Genomic DNA, 17,741 nt, shown 5'->3' on the forward strand with positions numbered 1-17,741 from the left:
AGAATGCTCGCTTCTTCCAAAATTTGAAAGATTTTCATTTTCTGCCCTGAAAAAAAGATGAGTAAACAGCCTTCCAGGTGTTTGCTTAAGGACTGATTTACCATTTCCATTCATTGCTACTGTTTGTTCCTCATAATTCTGCTTGAAGAGGAGTTGTTACTGCTGTTGGTTTTGCATAGTTTAATATTTTTTTCCTCTGAAAATTTACTAGAAGGCTTTGGCATGACACTTTCAATCCCGAGAGACTATTTGTCAGTTGGAGAGTTTGCAGATTCTGGCTTAATGCATTGGGACAGGAGGCAGAGGGCAAGCTTTTGTCTGCAGGGAGTTAATTTACCTTCATCAATAGGTGATTACCTTTCTCCAGCTGCAGCAGAACCACAGACCCTAATCACTTCCCCTGCTGAAGTCAGCGTCAGGAGAAACGTTCACTGATGCCTAGAAACTACCTGATGCTTGTTTTGGGTAATAATGTTAAAAAGTTGTTGTGCAAGCTGCTGTCTCTTAATTCTTCTTAATGAAAAAGGCTCTGAAGTTAGAATTAAGTCAGATGGTTGGAATATGTAAATACTATCCTGGGATGGCATATGAAACTAATAATTATATGGCTGTTTTAAACTATTAATAAATACTAAGAATTCATATATGCCTATATAATTTTCCATTCCTACTTCAATTTATGCTCAATGCTGTATTTATTTTTTATAAAAAAAATAAACAATTTTGTATACGGTAATCTTTACTTTTCTTCTATCATGAAAGGTCTGTACGTTCTAATCAGCCCTTAGGTAAGATAACTACTTTGCTCAGTATTAATGCAAGGACAGATTTCTTCCTGTCACAAGTGAGGTACATAACCTCTCAGTTTTTGAAAACATTAAAAAATATCATATGTATATATATATGTATACATATTCATTCCTATTTTGTGAGAATATGAAGGAAAGCTGTGTGTATGTACTAAATGTGTGTTTGTATGTGTGTATATGTTCATGTACTGAATGTGTATGTACTTGTGCCTGTGCGTGTATTCAATGTGTTTATGTTGTGCATTTGTGTGTGGGATGTACATGTGCATAGGGAAGTCACAGGTCAATACTGCACTCTTAGTGCTTCAGTCCTCTTGCTAAACCCAGGGCTCATAGATTGATAAGACAATGCTGGTCTGCGAAATCTAGGGTTTCTCTAGTCACTGCCTTCCTGGTGTTTGGGTTATAGGAACATGTCTCCATTTCTGGATTTTGATGTGGGTTCTAGGGTACACATGCTTGCACAGGAAGCCACTTTTTAGTATACAGTAGGAAACTACACCCATATTAACTTTCAGCAGGCTTTATCTTAGTCTTTGAAATTGAGGCAAACCTTTAAAAATTATATGAATAGTCATTATCTATTGTGATTTCCTGTAGGGAAAAACACATACATTCAATTTTAAGTCATTTTCTTTTCTATTTATTATTTAGGAAAGAGCCATTTAAGATGTCTTATTTTAGTGAACAGAAAAGTAGACATTATACATGCAGCAATGAAGACACAATTTATTATAATGTTTATAAGTGGATCCTAAGAATATATGGCATCTGCTGGGTAAGACAGTCAACAGTTATACTTCGTCAAAGTAAAACAGTGACAGTTGGGAAATCTCGCCTGCCTCTTTATATCCTTGTGCTACATCAGAAATTGTCTTTCTCCTCTTTTTAATCTAGGGATTAGAAATGTAATACATTGGTAGATATTGTGTTTCAAGCTCAAATCCACACACAAAACCTTTAATACATGGTTCTATCCTGCTCTTAATTACTAACAAATGTATTTCCTGTGATATTTAAAACTTAGTACGATACTCAAATAATATTTGTAGTTCTAATTTAAGAATATTAATGTAGTATTGAGAGTAGCTGGTGAATGCCTATATTCCCGGTGTTTGGGAGGTAAGGGCAGGAGGTTCAGGAGTTCAAGGTAAACTACATGAAGCTCTGAATAACTTGTATGTGTATGTATTGTGTAAGTGCTCAAGTGTGTGCGCATGTGTGTGTAGACTTTGCAACTGAAAGAAACTCTTTGTTTACTTATGAGTCAGGACCTCATTATATAGCTCTTGCTGGCTTGGAAGGACACATAGACCAGGTTGGTTTTTAAATCACAGAGATCTGCCTGCCTCTGTTTCCTGAGTGCTGAGATGACAGGAACCTACTGCCTTGCCTGGCATGGACTTATTTATTACACATTAGTTAACAGAAGTATTTTTTGGAAGAACTAATTTAACTATACCCCACAAAAAAACCAGATGATGATTTAAGCTATATATTTGAAATGAAGTAACTTAAGACATAGATTCAGTTAAATTATCTCTGCAAGACTATATACATCAGAAGTCAGTGCAGGGTTGTAAAAAAAACTCCTTGACTTTTTAGTTCTACAGCTTGAATTGCAGTAATGGCCCGTCTCTGTGCTGTATAGTCCCAGAGAGATACGACAGCAAAATCCTTTCAAGAATGTGGCAGGCTTGGATCTTTCATCTTTGAAATATTACTGCTTGCAGTTTCTAATTTGCTAAATTCTTTCATTCTATCCAGCCTTGTTTATTTGCATAATATGTTGGACATTCATTTTTGTTATTTTGGGTGAAGAAAAGAATTGCGTTAGGTAGCATTTATAGTCAAATATAATTTAAGTTCTAAAACTTGGAATAACAAAGGTAATATCCCTAACTGTTTCATCAACGCTGACCCTGGCAGATTGATGCCGTGTCCATCTTTACTGGGCTTTCCCTTGGCATGCAGTAATTATACGATCGCCTTTCTTCAGTATTACTTGAATGATTCCTGAAACACATTCTTGACACGCGAAAAACATGTTGTTGGTGATGATTCCCACACTGTGTGCATTATCTCATTTACTGATCCACTGCAAATCTTTAACAGCTATTAACTGAACACCATATGTGCCCCAGGATCTTAGCTTTAAAGATTCAACAAACAAACAAACAAGCGAGCAAGCCAACAAACAAACAACACCCTCCCACACACACCCACACCCTGCTATCCCTCTATAGAGCTTTCTTTCTGGGAATAAGACAGTCAATAGATAACATTGTAACATATGCAGGTCACTAGGAAATCATGAAGACTGGGAGGTGTGCTTGGTCTCTGGGAAAAGCACTGAGAAGTATTCTCTTTGTTTACGTTGGGTTTTCAGAAAAATAAAGGAAACTAGAGAAAACTGAAAACACAAAAGTACAATGAATACACAAAAAAATTATTAAATGAAAACAAGTAAATATAACCATTTAAAGAAATTTAGAGTTTATTTGTAATTATATTAAAAGGAACTTGAATATTCTTTTGAATAGTATCAATGAATGAAACAGAACCTTGAAAAAAACTATTAATTCTTTTATTTTCTTCTTATTTAGTGTATGTGTGGTGTGTGTGTGTATTGTGTGTGTGTGTGTGTGGGTGTGTGTGTGTGTGTGTGTATTGTATGCAAGTATGTGCTTGACTATGGGAGCATATTTAAAGACCAGAGGCAAACATGGGTGTGTCCTCTTCAATCTTTTCTGCACCTACCTTTATTTCATTATTTTTGAGGCATGATCCCTTATTGAACTTGGAGCTCACCATTTTGGCTAGGCTGGCTGGCTGGCTCATTTTACCCTACATCTAATCTTCGACTTTGACCTCCAGAGATGGAGTTACAGATGTGTATTGCTGTACCTGTGTATAACAAGGTTGGTGGCCCTACAATTCACATGCTCACATTTGACTAGCAGTTGTTTATCTACTGACCTGTCTCCGTAACATCACATCATTAATTTTAGCTAAGAAATAATAAAAATAAAAATAATTATAATAATGAGGTCCAGAGTAAGGTGGAGAACTAGGAACTGCAGGAGAAGCATAATCTAGCTGCTGACTTGACACAGAGCCAGAAGTACATGGGAAAGTCCTCTATATATTTTGTTGTTTTAGAGCTTTATTTATAACTAATGTGATACATTAATAAACATTTTAAAACTGACTTGGATTTTCATTCTTAGTATAAACCAGATGTGATCACAGGCTATATCAGAAATTCAGTTTACATTCAGCCTTCTCAATATGTTCTAATGCACTAATATGGAATTTGAGATGTTTTTTCTCATTAGTTTAGTACTTACATCTATTGTAACTAAATTTAGTTTTTCATCTGAACTATGATTCTATTTCTGTTGTTAGGATACCCTCAAAATATTAAGTTATTCATTCTTTTCTTGGTCAAATTATCATCTGTAATTGAATTCAAGTGTGTCCATTTTTACCTTTATGAGTTTGTAAATGTTTTGTTAGTCTTTGATGCGTATGTTTGTTTGCCTTTTAAATTCTAAAGATGATTAAGTATCTCAGGTGTGTCTCCCTATTCAGTAAGAAAACACTAGTAAGGTATCAGTTTGTAACTTCACATTATTTAATCTGGTGCAATTGGTTTATTACTATTTTCTGCATTATCAACATGTGTAATTTTATTTCCTCCTTGGTAATTACTTAGGACATAGACAAAGTGCTGTAGCCTTCTACTGTTTTATTCTCTTTGTACCATTACAATCATCAACAACACAGAGTGGAAGTAACATTGTAAGATTGTTCTGAGCTCAGCTTCAGAAGTTGTATACTTTTGGCCAGTCTTATTTTGTCAATATCCACATCCTATATGTCTCCCAAACTAGCTGGAACAAAGTTTACAAATAATAAAATTTAAGTTTTGCATGTCAAATGTTTCTTTGGCTCTCTAAATTCCGTTTAAAAGATATTCTTCTCCATAATTTTCTTTTTCTTCTATAATTTTTCATATTATTAAAAACCAAACACAATATCCTAAGCAATTTTCACTGAGAATTTCTCTGTGCGGCTGCCTCCCCTGTCTGAAACACTCTTTTGTTGTTGCTTTTAATACTGATGTTTGTTTTTTATTAATCTTTGGGAAGCAGGAGTTTGAACAAAACTTTGTATTTGGTTGATACTTCTCTAGAGTGTCATGAAATGACAATCCTGTCTACACATGACTGCAGTTCCTTCCTTTCCTGTTCATTAGCCGTTGCTTCATTTTGGTTTCAGAAGCATGTCAAACCAATCAATAAACCTTTGATTCTTTCAAAAGTTATGAGGTTTATACCACAGTGAAATTTTCTTGTCAAAAGTTGTTGATACCAGAAATCATTTTATGCAAAAAAACACCCAAAATAAATAAAAGGCAGCTTATTGTACTTTTCAGTTTACAATACTACACTGGAGTGCCCAAACCTTCAGAGATTGCTGAGGCTTTTAATGTTCTATTCACTCACAAAATAGTCATAGCTTTGACATTCTTTAATTTGTTAAATTTTTTTTATCTATGCAACTAAGATTTTTATCATGGAAAAATTTTAGACTGTGTTAACTTTCCAGACAATTATTTTTCACCAACTGAAGAATTTTTCAGAGAGCATGTGAGAAATGAAAAGATTTCTTTGTTTTTCTATAACCTGCCTACATTTTTCCATCAATATATTTGGTAAATGTACTAATATAAGATATTTTTGTTCTGTTTGTGGGCAGGAGAAAAGACAATGAACATTGTCTTAAAGGGCCATTAAGCACCCACTTTGATAACGGTTATAGCAAAACTAAAACAAGTACCAGAAATGTCAATCATGTTGCCCCGTGTATCCTCTGAAGACCACAGAAGAGCTGGATATATACCAGAAGCTACAGATGTTGTTCAGCTGTCTTGTCCTATGGAAGCACCTCCGGGTACCATAATCACGAAACCCCACCACTAGTTATATCTTTAGGGGTATCCCCCTTACCTATTCCTTTCTAGTGGTACCAACTTCTCCCATCCTCTTGTTGGAGAGGGACCCCTTAGCCAAATGCGAGCCTCTATTTCCATCGCTCTCCCCATTGACTTGACCCGAGGCTCACAGGCCGTTCCCCTTCTCTTCCAATTCACACAATCTGATAATAGTTTTTTTTCTTACCAGTTTTCCAGGTGCATCCCCAAGAATAGGTTACCCAAACCCTTTTATCTATACTGTTTTGAATCAAAATGACCTCCATATGCTCAAAGGGAGTGTCACTAGAAGGATGTGTGTCCTCGTGTGAGTAGTTGGCAGGTCCTACGGCAAGTGGGTCCAAACAATGGTGGTTGACGAATACACTACACAGTGTTTGAGTGTGGAGGTTATTTGAGATAAAGGATATGGAAAGGGAAGAGAGAATGGGAGGGAAGGAGAGGGAGAAAGGAAGTCCGGAAGCTGACTCACAAAGAATAGTAGAAAGAAAGAGAAGAGGGAGTGGGCAGAGTTTGTCTCTTTGCACCTGTGTACACACTAGGACCCTGGACTGGCCAGGATATTCAAAACTAACTTTCATGATTAAATTCAAAGTAACAGAGATTTTAAAAGCATACAGTAAAAAAACAAATATATATACATATATTCATATTCATGGGTTTAATGGTGTGTATGAGTTCACATTGTATTCTTATTGACTTTTATACTTTATAACTTCCAATAGTTTTCTATTTTCTTACAATGGTTTGTGCACAATTGGATAAATATATTGAACATCCAGAAGTTTTAAAATTGCATGGTAAGGATTTATGAAATACAGCTTTCTGAAATAGTTTTAATATCCTACTTCTTTGCATGAGATAAAAATAATTCATTAATTGCATTTTTATTTCTATGAAAATGACTAAAATCTTTAAAATAATAAGATTTATTTTTCTGGTTTGATGCTGCCAGCTTTTCTTATGGCTGTTCAGTTAATGTGTGTGTGTTCCAAAATCAGGAGAATAAACTGTACAGTTTAGGTTTAAGCTTCAATTCAAGTAGCTATTGTTCTCCTTCCTTTTTTTCTGATTATGCCCTTTGGGATTTTGAAATAATCTCTAAATTTTGTTCCTTCTTAGCCATTAGTGGCACTTACAGTAAATATTTTCTTTTCTTCTGAACTCTGAAAGTAAGTTATTTAACTTAACTCTAAAGTGAAGTCACCAGTTTGGAAGATAAAACTAATCCCATTAGGTCGTCACCAATCTCCGTCTCCTTCCATGGCTATATTTATATCTTCAAAAGGTCTAATCCAGTTCCAGCAAGCAGGCAAAGATGTATGTCATCAGTTTGATCCAAAGGCAAATCCAAAGAGAACAGTACATTTAGTAAACTTATGACTGCTGTCAAAGCCAAAATTAAAAGCACAAATAAGAATAGGAACAAACCAAGATGCTACATAAATTGACCTCACGATTAGATTTACGTGTTGGATTGTCAAAATTGTCTCTAGTCCAACACTTAATTTATTAAAGTCATCTTTACTTTGGGCTTACTCATCTTTTCTTGGTGCTCCTAGACTTCTTCTCTGAAGTTCCTTGACTGCCCTGACACATAAATCCTCCTCTGACAATAACATAATAAATAGTAAAACAAAATTTATTGTGTTTCTTCTTCAAAATTTTTGCTCTTCTGTTTTTCTTTCCCATCTTCCTGAACTTGAAGCTGTGAAAATTCTTCTGTGTTTTAATGATAAAAAAAGAATAATGTTCTGTGAAGCTATAGACTTATTCTTTTTATCATCAAGATAACCCACTGTATTCCTAAAATGATCAGGAAAGCACAATATTACACTTGATGGATTTATAATATGGTTTTGCCTTTGTTAGTAAATTTGCATTATCTTCACATATAAAGACAAGATTTTGTTTAAAAAGGTGCTTCTGATGATCAATAAATTTTACATCCTTTATCAGTTAACTATATAAAATATCACCTTTTGATTGAAATCCTCATCAGTTGGTCTGTTTTTTTTTAATTTTGTTCTTCATTAATGTGCTCTTTGAATATAAAAGGAAATGAGTCTAACAAAAACATTCCAATGGTAAAGATGTGAAAAATTAAATTAAAGAGAATATGTTAATAGAGAAATCAAGGAGGCATAAAGAGAGATCACAAAATCCACAAAAGAGTAATAAAAGTGTTGCAGAAGTGATTTCTTATGAGTCCCATTTTTGAATGTAAATTTACCAAACACTCCAAATAGAAGATAGAGACTGGGTAAACTGGCAAAATAACAGGCCCAAATGTATGCTGTGTACAGGACACCCTCATAGGAACTGCAAACATAAATACTAAAACTGTGAAAGAATGGAAAACTATTTTAAGCAATTGGCAAGTGAAGCTAGATTAGAGTAGATTTACTAACATAAGAGAAAGTGGATTTCCAATAAAAAGAATTTTAAAGAGACAGAGGAGCAATATATTTTTAGGTAATATACACTTCTTTTATTTTCTTTATTATTTTATTTTATTTTATTTTGTGTGTGTGTGTGTGTGTGTGTGTGTGTGTGTTCATGTATCAGGTCAGGAGCTCAGGTCACATTCAGAAGGTAGCTATGGGAAGTTGATTCTCTCTTTAAAACTTGGTATTGCTTCCAAGGATGGAGCTTGGGTTCTCAAACTTGTTCAAAAACCTTATCAGACCTGTATATCTCTTTAGATAATTTTCTTAGGGGCTAGATTTTGTTTTTAATTCTATGAGTCAAAAGCATTTCCAATATGTTGTATGTTTAAATATGGAAGATATAAATGACAGGATAATAGAGGGGCAAAAAATATTTTGTTTAGTAACTACATTAAAAATCACTAACAAATATTTATGAACGCATAGATATCCTTTCTGTTTCTTGTTTTCATTTGCATATTTAAAACCATTTATAATTGATCAGTTGCTGGGGAGGACATGTGTGCTCTTCTTTAGAGAAAGACTTTTCCTCACCTCCATTATTTTACTCACACATTAGAAATCTTTATCTCACCTTTGTCTTAGACTTTCTTCTGAAATACTTTAGAAAGCTTACCATAAGATCCTACTGTCAGAGTGGGCAAGAGTGAACATATAGATTAGTGGGCAAATGAGTCAGTGTGGGCCAAGGAAATAGTGTATTGACAATTGGAAATGAAAAGTGGATGAAGCTACTAATATCTCTTTGGCTTCTGAAATATGATCTTTGTACAGAAGAAAGTAAGGCAGCAAAAGCAGTACCATGTGCAACTCACATGGAACTAGGAACATTCTGTGCTTAATATGATTACAACGCTGAACATGTCGAGTTGTGCGTTTATCATTAATCACATATTTTAAAGGAAAGTAAATTTAGCTTTGTACCTTTAAATGCTTTGAAAAAATTTATAAACTGACCAACTTACATAAAATAATATGCAACAGTGTTATTAGAAACTGCATATAAATTTTTTTAAGCACAAAAGCTTTCTATATAGAAACTTATAAAAAATATCATTTGAAAGATAGAATTTAAAATGGAAAAACAAGCTATGTATAAGGGAGACGCATTTTAGTATTATACCACAATGAAGTGTAAGTTTCTATATAACCATAATTTGTATATGTCTATCTCTATCTCATTTATTTTTAAAAAAATAATTTTACACTATGATGATATAATAACACTAACAGGGGCCTATTTCAACAACATAAGCAAACAGTACCATGAAAAATTCATCATAAATCCATTCTTGAGTTTCATAAAGACACTTAAAATCTTGAGATTTTCCAGTATCTTCTTTCCTCCAGGGATTTCCAAGAAGTAATAAACTTGAGAAACAGCCTGATGCTAGCTATTGTTTCTATGATGGTCCTGGTTGGTACACAATGGCACATAATCATACGTGATGACACTTGATGCTGCATGATGATGCCTGATGACACATAATGGTAATTGATGGTACACAATGGCACACAGTGGTACTGGACAGCATGTGATGGCACTGATGGTATTAGCCTACATATGGGGGCACGTGACAGTACTCATGGAACATGATGCTTGATCTCAAAGTCCCAGTTATATCTACATGAGAATAAAATTCTTTTCTCTCAAAAATAGGTTCCAGATTCAAATAAATACTAAAACTAATGCAAAATTCTATGTAGTTTTTAAGATAATTTCTCAAGAACCTTTAAATGGTTCTTTTTTTAAAAATATTTCTTTATTTACTTATTTATTATGTATACAATATTCTGTCTGTGTGTATGCCTGCAGGCTAGAGGAGGGCACTAGACCCCATTACAGATGGTTGTGAGCCACCATGTGGTTGCTGGGAATTGAACTCAGGACCTTTGGAAGAGCAGGCAATGCTCTTAACCTCTGAGCCATCACTCCAGCCCCTAAATGGTTCTTTTTTGTTGTTTCTATTTAATGTCTCTGCTGGTCTTTTCCCCCCACCAACCATTTATTTTGCTCTGTGTAAATGTTTCATTCTTTTACTTCTCACTGGGGATCAGAACCATTGAATTCTTATCTTTCTAAGTTGACTGAATTTAGTACAATATGTGACAGATCAGAATTCTGTTTGTCCATTTATAGGATATCATAATAATAGATGATATCTAATATTACTTTTAGACTTAAGGTTTTGAACGGAAGGACATATGAAAGGCTCGTTGACTTTGAAAAGCATTAGTATATTAGGTTTGTTTTCCATAGCTGTAATAAAAAAAACTAAAACTTAAGGAAAGAAGTGTTTACTATGGTGTACAGGTTAGTGAGTTCTTTATGTCTCAGCAAGGAAGGTATGTTACCAGGATCAGGAGGCAGCTGTGGACACCATATTTAATCAAGAAGCAGGGAGTGAGGAATGCCTGAGTCCAGTTTGCTGCCTCTCATTCTTCAGGATGAGATCCAGCGGATTTCACTCATGGGCTCTGAGCTGAGAACTCTGGTGCTCCACCACTGATATGTTGTGAGCATGTGCCACATAGAATCTTCTCCCTAATATTATCCATTCCTGTTTGAGAGTGTTCCAAATTCCCAGTTTTGGATTAACTGGGCTTTAATCTACTTTTCAAGAAATTATCTTATCTCTGGTGTCCATTATCAATCACCAATGTGCTTTCTCTTATTGCATGTTCACGCCAGCACAATTGATAAGTTTAGATCATTTCTTCATAGTGAGTTCCCAGAAGAAACTAACTCTTTCCCAGTTAATGTGGTCCAAAAGGAAGAAGAAGAAAGAAGATGGGGGAGGAAGTGAAGGAGGAAGGCAAGGAAGAGCAAGACAAGGACAAGGAGGGGAAGGAGATGAGATCTCTGTTAAGGCACCCCATTCAGCAAAGTGTGTGTGTTGCCTTCTTCCATGTGCAGTAGCTATAGACTATGCAGTTAACATTAAACTTATTCAACACACCATGATGTAAGTGCAATATGACAAATAACAGCAGGTTGCAGACGCTACTGATGAGCCACTTATATTAGCAAAAAGACTACAATAATATAACTAAGAGTAAAAGTGATACGGCATGAAAAATGTTGGTGGAAATTTAACGTTTCTTCAGTTTACAAAACTTGTAGATGAGTCCTTAACTAAGGCAGCTGCTTACGGAAATAAAAGGGACAAATTCAAATTCCCATATCTCTGTGTCACTTTTCTGTCACTAGCAAACCTCCTTCAAGGCTTATGTGCAGGCGAGGGTTAATCATAGCATTTCAGCTGGTGAATTTTCCAGGCTATGTTTTCAAAATTATTTATCCACACATTATTTTCCTTTTCACTTTATAGTAAAGTACAAATTCAAAATTACAAAGCTGTAAGTTCTGATTGACAGAAGAGGATAGACATGTTTGAAGAGAAATGGAGTTTATGTATTCTTGGGTTCATATCTAAGTGGTGGCAGCTAGTTCAATATTTTCATATCAATAACAAAAATTTGTATAGCATGCTCAAATAGCTACTAGTCATAATTTTTCTATGTAAATATTTTGTTTATAAATGGATCTTTTTAACTTGTATGTGACAATAAGCAATTTTATACCTCATAAAGTATATACTATACCAGCAAATGCTAAAATTGAGCTTAAATTTATAACCCATCTAACTGAAGGACTTTTTAGTATACACTGTGTATAAAGGCATATATTATTCATCTAAACTGCTAACTCATTTGCATTTTCATTAAACTGTGAAGACTATGTTACTGTAATGTGAGTAGAATTTTAACTTAATTCTGCTTTATATATGCACACTTAAATTCTTGAGTTTAAAACTCAAGCTGTTTATGCATAACTACTTCTATATGCATACTCACTATGAAGAAATGATCTAAACTTATCAATTGTGCTGGTGTGAACATGCAATAAGAGAAAGCACATTGGTGATTGATAATGGATACCAGAGATAAGATAATTTCTTGAAAAGTAGATTAAGGCCCAGGTAATCCAAAACTGGGATATATGCCTATATGTATACAACTGAGGAAAATAACATGTGAATAAAACGCTTAAACCTAGTTTTCTGTCCTAATTTGAAAAAGCATTTTTCATGGTAAGTAAATCTTTCAAATAAATTAAATATTCCTTTAAACATCAAGTACTATTTTTTTAAAATATACTGTAACTTTCCCATGTTGGAATGAATTTCAACAAATATATTTGTGTTATTGACAAAATGAATACATGATGTTTTATTAAAATCAGAAGGACATTTTTAATAATAATAATGATAATAATATCTAAGAAATGTGATAGATGGTAGATAAGCAGCAAGGTAGACAGACTGATAAGTATCTCAATGAGCTCTTTCTAATAGCCATGGTGAAGAAGTAGAGGGGATCAGCCATGGAGAAGCAGCAGCGGGGACAACCCATAGTGAAGTAGCAGAGAGGACCAGACATGGAGAAGGAACAGAGGGGTCCAGCCAAGAAGAAGGAGCAGAAGGGAACAGCCATAGTGAAAGAGAAGAGGGAGGCAACCAGACATGGAAAAGAAGCAGAGGAGACCTTCTATGGAGAAGAAGCAGAGGGGACCAGCCATGGAGAAGGAGCAGAAGGGACCAACCATGGAGAAGGAGCAGAGTGTGCCAGTCATGGAAAAGGAGCAGAGCTATGTTTGAAGGTTTTCCTCTGTAGTTTTAGTTTACTTAATTATAAAGATGTGCCGAGTTTTAAGAATATGTATTTAAAATATTGAGATGGAAAATTAGAGATTTCTTAGGGAAAAAGATAAAAAATTTGGTGAGCATTAAAATGAATAAGGACAACTTTGGCTGAAGGAGTAGTTGTTTTTGCTATTGCAAAAATAATGAGACTCAAATGTAGAACACTCTTGATATGCCAAATACTCTTTTTTAATTCTGAATTCATGTGTACCTTCAAAGAAAGTTGTAAGGCATTGTCCTCTAACTTGCTAACATTTTTTGGGGGTGTTAAGCAGACAAGAGGTGTCATTTAGTCTGGAAAAGATTTAAGTGTTATTTTAAAGAATTGGAAAGAATATGTAGTTAGAAATATTTTAATGTGAGTTCTCCCATAAGATGAGGAAATTCCTTGCTTTACGTTCATAAACTAGTCTCTGATATTTTCATTTGTGCTTACTTTCAAATGAGTAAATTAGTTAAGATTTTATTTTAGAAAATTGGATTAAGCCCATACCTTAATCATGGCCCACAAATATTTTATTCAGGATGTTCTTGACCTTAAAATTATTATTTGGTTGTAAACCTATATCATATAGGCTCCAAGGAAAGGACATTCTAAGTAGATTAAACAATAAATTAGTTTTAAGAAAGAGAGGAAGTTTGAAGTTTTGATGGAATAAAATAAAAACTAGTGTAGTTGGATATTCTAGAAGGGTAGCCTCAGGCTTGAATAATTATGCTGGAATAAAAGATCACAGTGATTGGAAGCCATAATAACAGTTTTAGATTCTGGTAGTCATGGAGAGCTTGTGGAGATCTTTTGAAAATAAAAATGACTAGAATATTATTTTTGATTAACAGAAAAAATTTTATATTGTTAGGTAAAGACATGTTGATTTTTTATGAACTAAAATGGAGGCAAAATGCAAATAAAAGTATTATTGTAGCTAGTCAGGGTCCTTAAAAACAATAATAAACATTTGGGTTTACTTCCCATTCATTTGTTTGTGTACTTGTTTTATATTTACTTTTTATCAGAGGTTACTGACAAAAGTCTTTGCCTAATTTTTGATATGAAATGAGAATAAAGTGTTTTAAATAATTCCAAGAGTTTCATTTTATATAAAAGTAGTTATTTGGTTACTGGGGGAAAGGCTGTACATTTTAAACAGATCCAAAAATGAAATGAGAAGTTAATAGTACTTATTTACAGTTTTAATTTGCATTGGTATATATTGGTTCTCAACATTACAGAATTTCAAATCACAGAAAAGCAAGCCTTTGGAAATACCTACGAGGAATTTCATAAGAAGTAAAGAGGTGGGAAGATACTCCTTAAATGCGCATGATGCCATTCCATAGGCTGGGGTCCAGACTGTTTAAAATGAGAAAGCTAGTTGAACACTAGAAATCATATTTTTGCTTCCTGACTGTGGTGGTTTAAAATAAAATGATCCCAAAGGGAGTGAGTGACACTATTAGGAAGTATGGCCTTTTTAAAGTAGGTGTGCTCTTATTGGAGAATGTTACCTGGAAGCAAGTTTTGATATTTCATATATGCTCAAGTCATGCCAGTGAGAGAGACCATTTCCTATTGCCTGCAAATCAGGATGTAAGACTCTCAGCTACTTCTCCAGCACCATGTCTGCCTGCATGTCACCATGTTGCACCGTGATGTTAATGGACAGAATGTCTGAAAATGTAAGCCACAGTAATTAATTTGTTTTCCTTTATAGAGTTGCTGTGTTCAGGAGGGTCTCATAGCAATCGAAATTCTAGCTAAACCACTACTGTGGATGCAATATGACCAACTGCCTCAGGTTTATGCCACAAGAACTTCACTACTCTGATGGACTATATACTTGAACTGTGAGCCAAAATAATCCTCATTCTCTGTTAGTTGCTTTGCCTCATATTTTATCACAGTAGGAAAGTGACAGAGATTCCCCTTACATCTAGATCAAAACAGAGAGGTCAAATTAACTGATAGATATTGGAGTCTTTGCTTAAACAATGTTTCTATTAAGGCAACTATGAGCATCTTGAATGTGAAAAAAAAAACACAAGCAACTATGAATTTATGATTGCATAAGGTAGCTCTCCTGTGAGAATAGAGAGAGGAGACATCTGGGAATACAAAGCTTTTTGGACACATGTATCAACTATAACAACAAACTTGAGCATTCAGAGAGGATTTGGGTAAGAACTATTTATTTGAAAATTGAATGAAATATATCTATATAATGACATAGAAAAAGCCTGGGAGGAATCCAGAGAGCCAAGATACACTATTGTTATATTGCAAAAGTGAAAGATGAGATATAACCCATAGAAACATCAAATTTGATAAGCATAATGAGTTTAAGAAATAAATAAAATGTGTTGAATACATTATATATTTCTTTTATCTAAGTACTTCATGTGTAGTTTCTAACATAGTCTTCTTAACAACTTTCCTTCCCCAAAGATAGAACTAACTAGTATTGAAATTTTAGAGATAATTGATTTGTTAGTGCTAAAATAAAAAAAATACATAATATCATTTTGAGGGTTTAGTCAAATGTTAAAGTACTCTTGAATTAGGCAGCACTGGTAGCAATGCATTCATAAAGCCACAGTGTAAAAGTGTTGGTAAGGAGCCTTTACACTCAAAGTAAGATAAAGAGGACACATTTGGTTAAAAAAAAAGTGGAAAATTTCTTTTTAAGGTGCAAATGGTTATTTTCTATTGGTGAAGTGTCTAGTTTGAGGTTATTTTAGTGCATTTTGATTGGAAGTTTTTAATTTAATTTTATTGTTTTTACTGGAATTCAATAAAGTAAAATAGCAGCCTAAAATGCTGGAGCCATTTCCCAATGATCAACTAATTAAATTATTTTAATTAAAGAGTGCTTAATTTTTAAGTGATATAGTCAGATTTAAGCTTAGAGAGCAGGGCTAAACATTCTCACTTTCTGGTTATTATTTTCTGAAAGTGATTACAGTAGGAAAGTAATTTACTGTTTTCCCTGTGTAGGAAACTATTACTCAATATCTCCACAGTATCTCCCATATACCTCCTTAGTATATTCAAAAAATACACTGTTCTCACAGATCCTTTCCCTAACACTCAATCCAGTTACTTTCTCTTTATTCAACTTAAACTTTCTATTGTAGAATTTGCCAACTTATTAAATTACCACTATTGGGGCATGAGTCTGGAACCTCTGAGGGAGTACCTGAGCCAGGATCTCTGCAGGTCTGGGTGCACCGTAGTCTGCGACCACTGAGGGAGTAGATTGGAGCCAGAGACTCTTGTGGGACTAAGCCCAAGCCAGAGACCTCTGCAGGAATGCACTCAGATCAGGAACATTTACAGAAATAGGACTGAGCCAGCAACCTAGCTAGAGCAGTCCTGAGACAGCAAACTCCACAGGAGCTACTGCTGAGGGAGCAGACCTGAGCCAGGACCTCTGAGGGTCTGGACACCAGTCTGGGACCTCCGAGGGAGTAGGCAAGAAGCAAAGACCTCTGCAGGTCTGGAGCATGAATCCAGAACCCCCAAGGAAATAGGCCTGAGCTAGGACCTTTGCCAGAGTAGGCCCAAGGCAGCAACCTCAGCAGGAAGAGCCCCAACCAAGCAATCTCTGGGGGTACAGACCTGAACAAGACCTGAAATTGCAGAACAAACCCTGGGAGCACTGAGTGACTTCCAGAAATATGGAGTGACCAACGGGGTGACTGGAACTGTGGGCCTGACTGCTGCACAAGGAGCAACCATCAGGGCCTTGAATTCACTGGCACCTGGAAGATTGATCACCAGAGTCACAGAGAGCCCCAACTATACCAATCAGATGAAAAGATAGATAGGCAAGGTAACAATGCACACAACACCACAAAGAGCAACATGACACTAGTAAAATCTAGTGACCCTATAACATCAAGAAATGAACAACTAAATATAGATGAAGCAGAAGAAAATGACCTAAAAATAACTTTAGGAGAATGTTTGAGGTCCTTAAGGAAAAAATTAAAAAAAGAATCCCTCAAAGAAATAGAGGAAAAGACAAACAAAAAATTGAAAAACATCAACAAATCCTTTTTAAAAAAAAAAAAACAAAAAAAAAGAAAAAGCAATTAAACATATGAAAGAAACAATTCGAGACTTGAGACTTGAAAACTGAAATAGAGACAATAAAGAAAGCACAATCTGGAGAAATTATAGAAACAGAAATCACGAGAAAATGATCGGGAACCACAAAAGCAAGCATAAACAGCAGAATACAATAGATGGAAAAGAGAATCTCAAGTGCTGAGACTCATCAGTCAAAGAAACATTAAATCTAACAAAAGCTTAACACAAAATATCCAAAAAATATGGGACACCATGAAAAGATCAAACCTAAGAATAATCGGGATAGGAGGAGGAGAAGTTCAACTCAAAAATCACAGAAACCATATTTGATGAAATCATAGAAGAAAACTTTCCCAACCTAGAGAAAGATATACCTATGAAGATACAAGAAGCTTATAGAACACCAAATAGACTGGAACAAAAAAAAAAATCTCTTGCTACATAATATTCAAACACTAAACATACAGAATAAAGAAAAATATTAAGATTTAGAAAGGAAAAAGGCCAAGTAACATATAAAGGTAGACGCACAAACACATGGAAATTAAACAATGCTCAATTGAAGCATTGATGTGTCAAGGAAGAAATAAAAGGAGAAATTAAAGATTTCCTAAAATTCAATGATAATGACCACACAACGTACACAAATTTATGGGACATAATGAAGGCAGTGTTAAGAGAAAT

This window comes from Microtus oregoni, unplaced genomic scaffold (genome assembly GCF_018167655.1).
Source record: "Microtus oregoni isolate MIOR12 unplaced genomic scaffold, Mior012 000009F_ref0000495, whole genome shotgun sequence".
NCBI classification, from domain to species: domain Eukaryota; kingdom Metazoa; phylum Chordata; class Mammalia; order Rodentia; family Cricetidae; genus Microtus; species Microtus oregoni.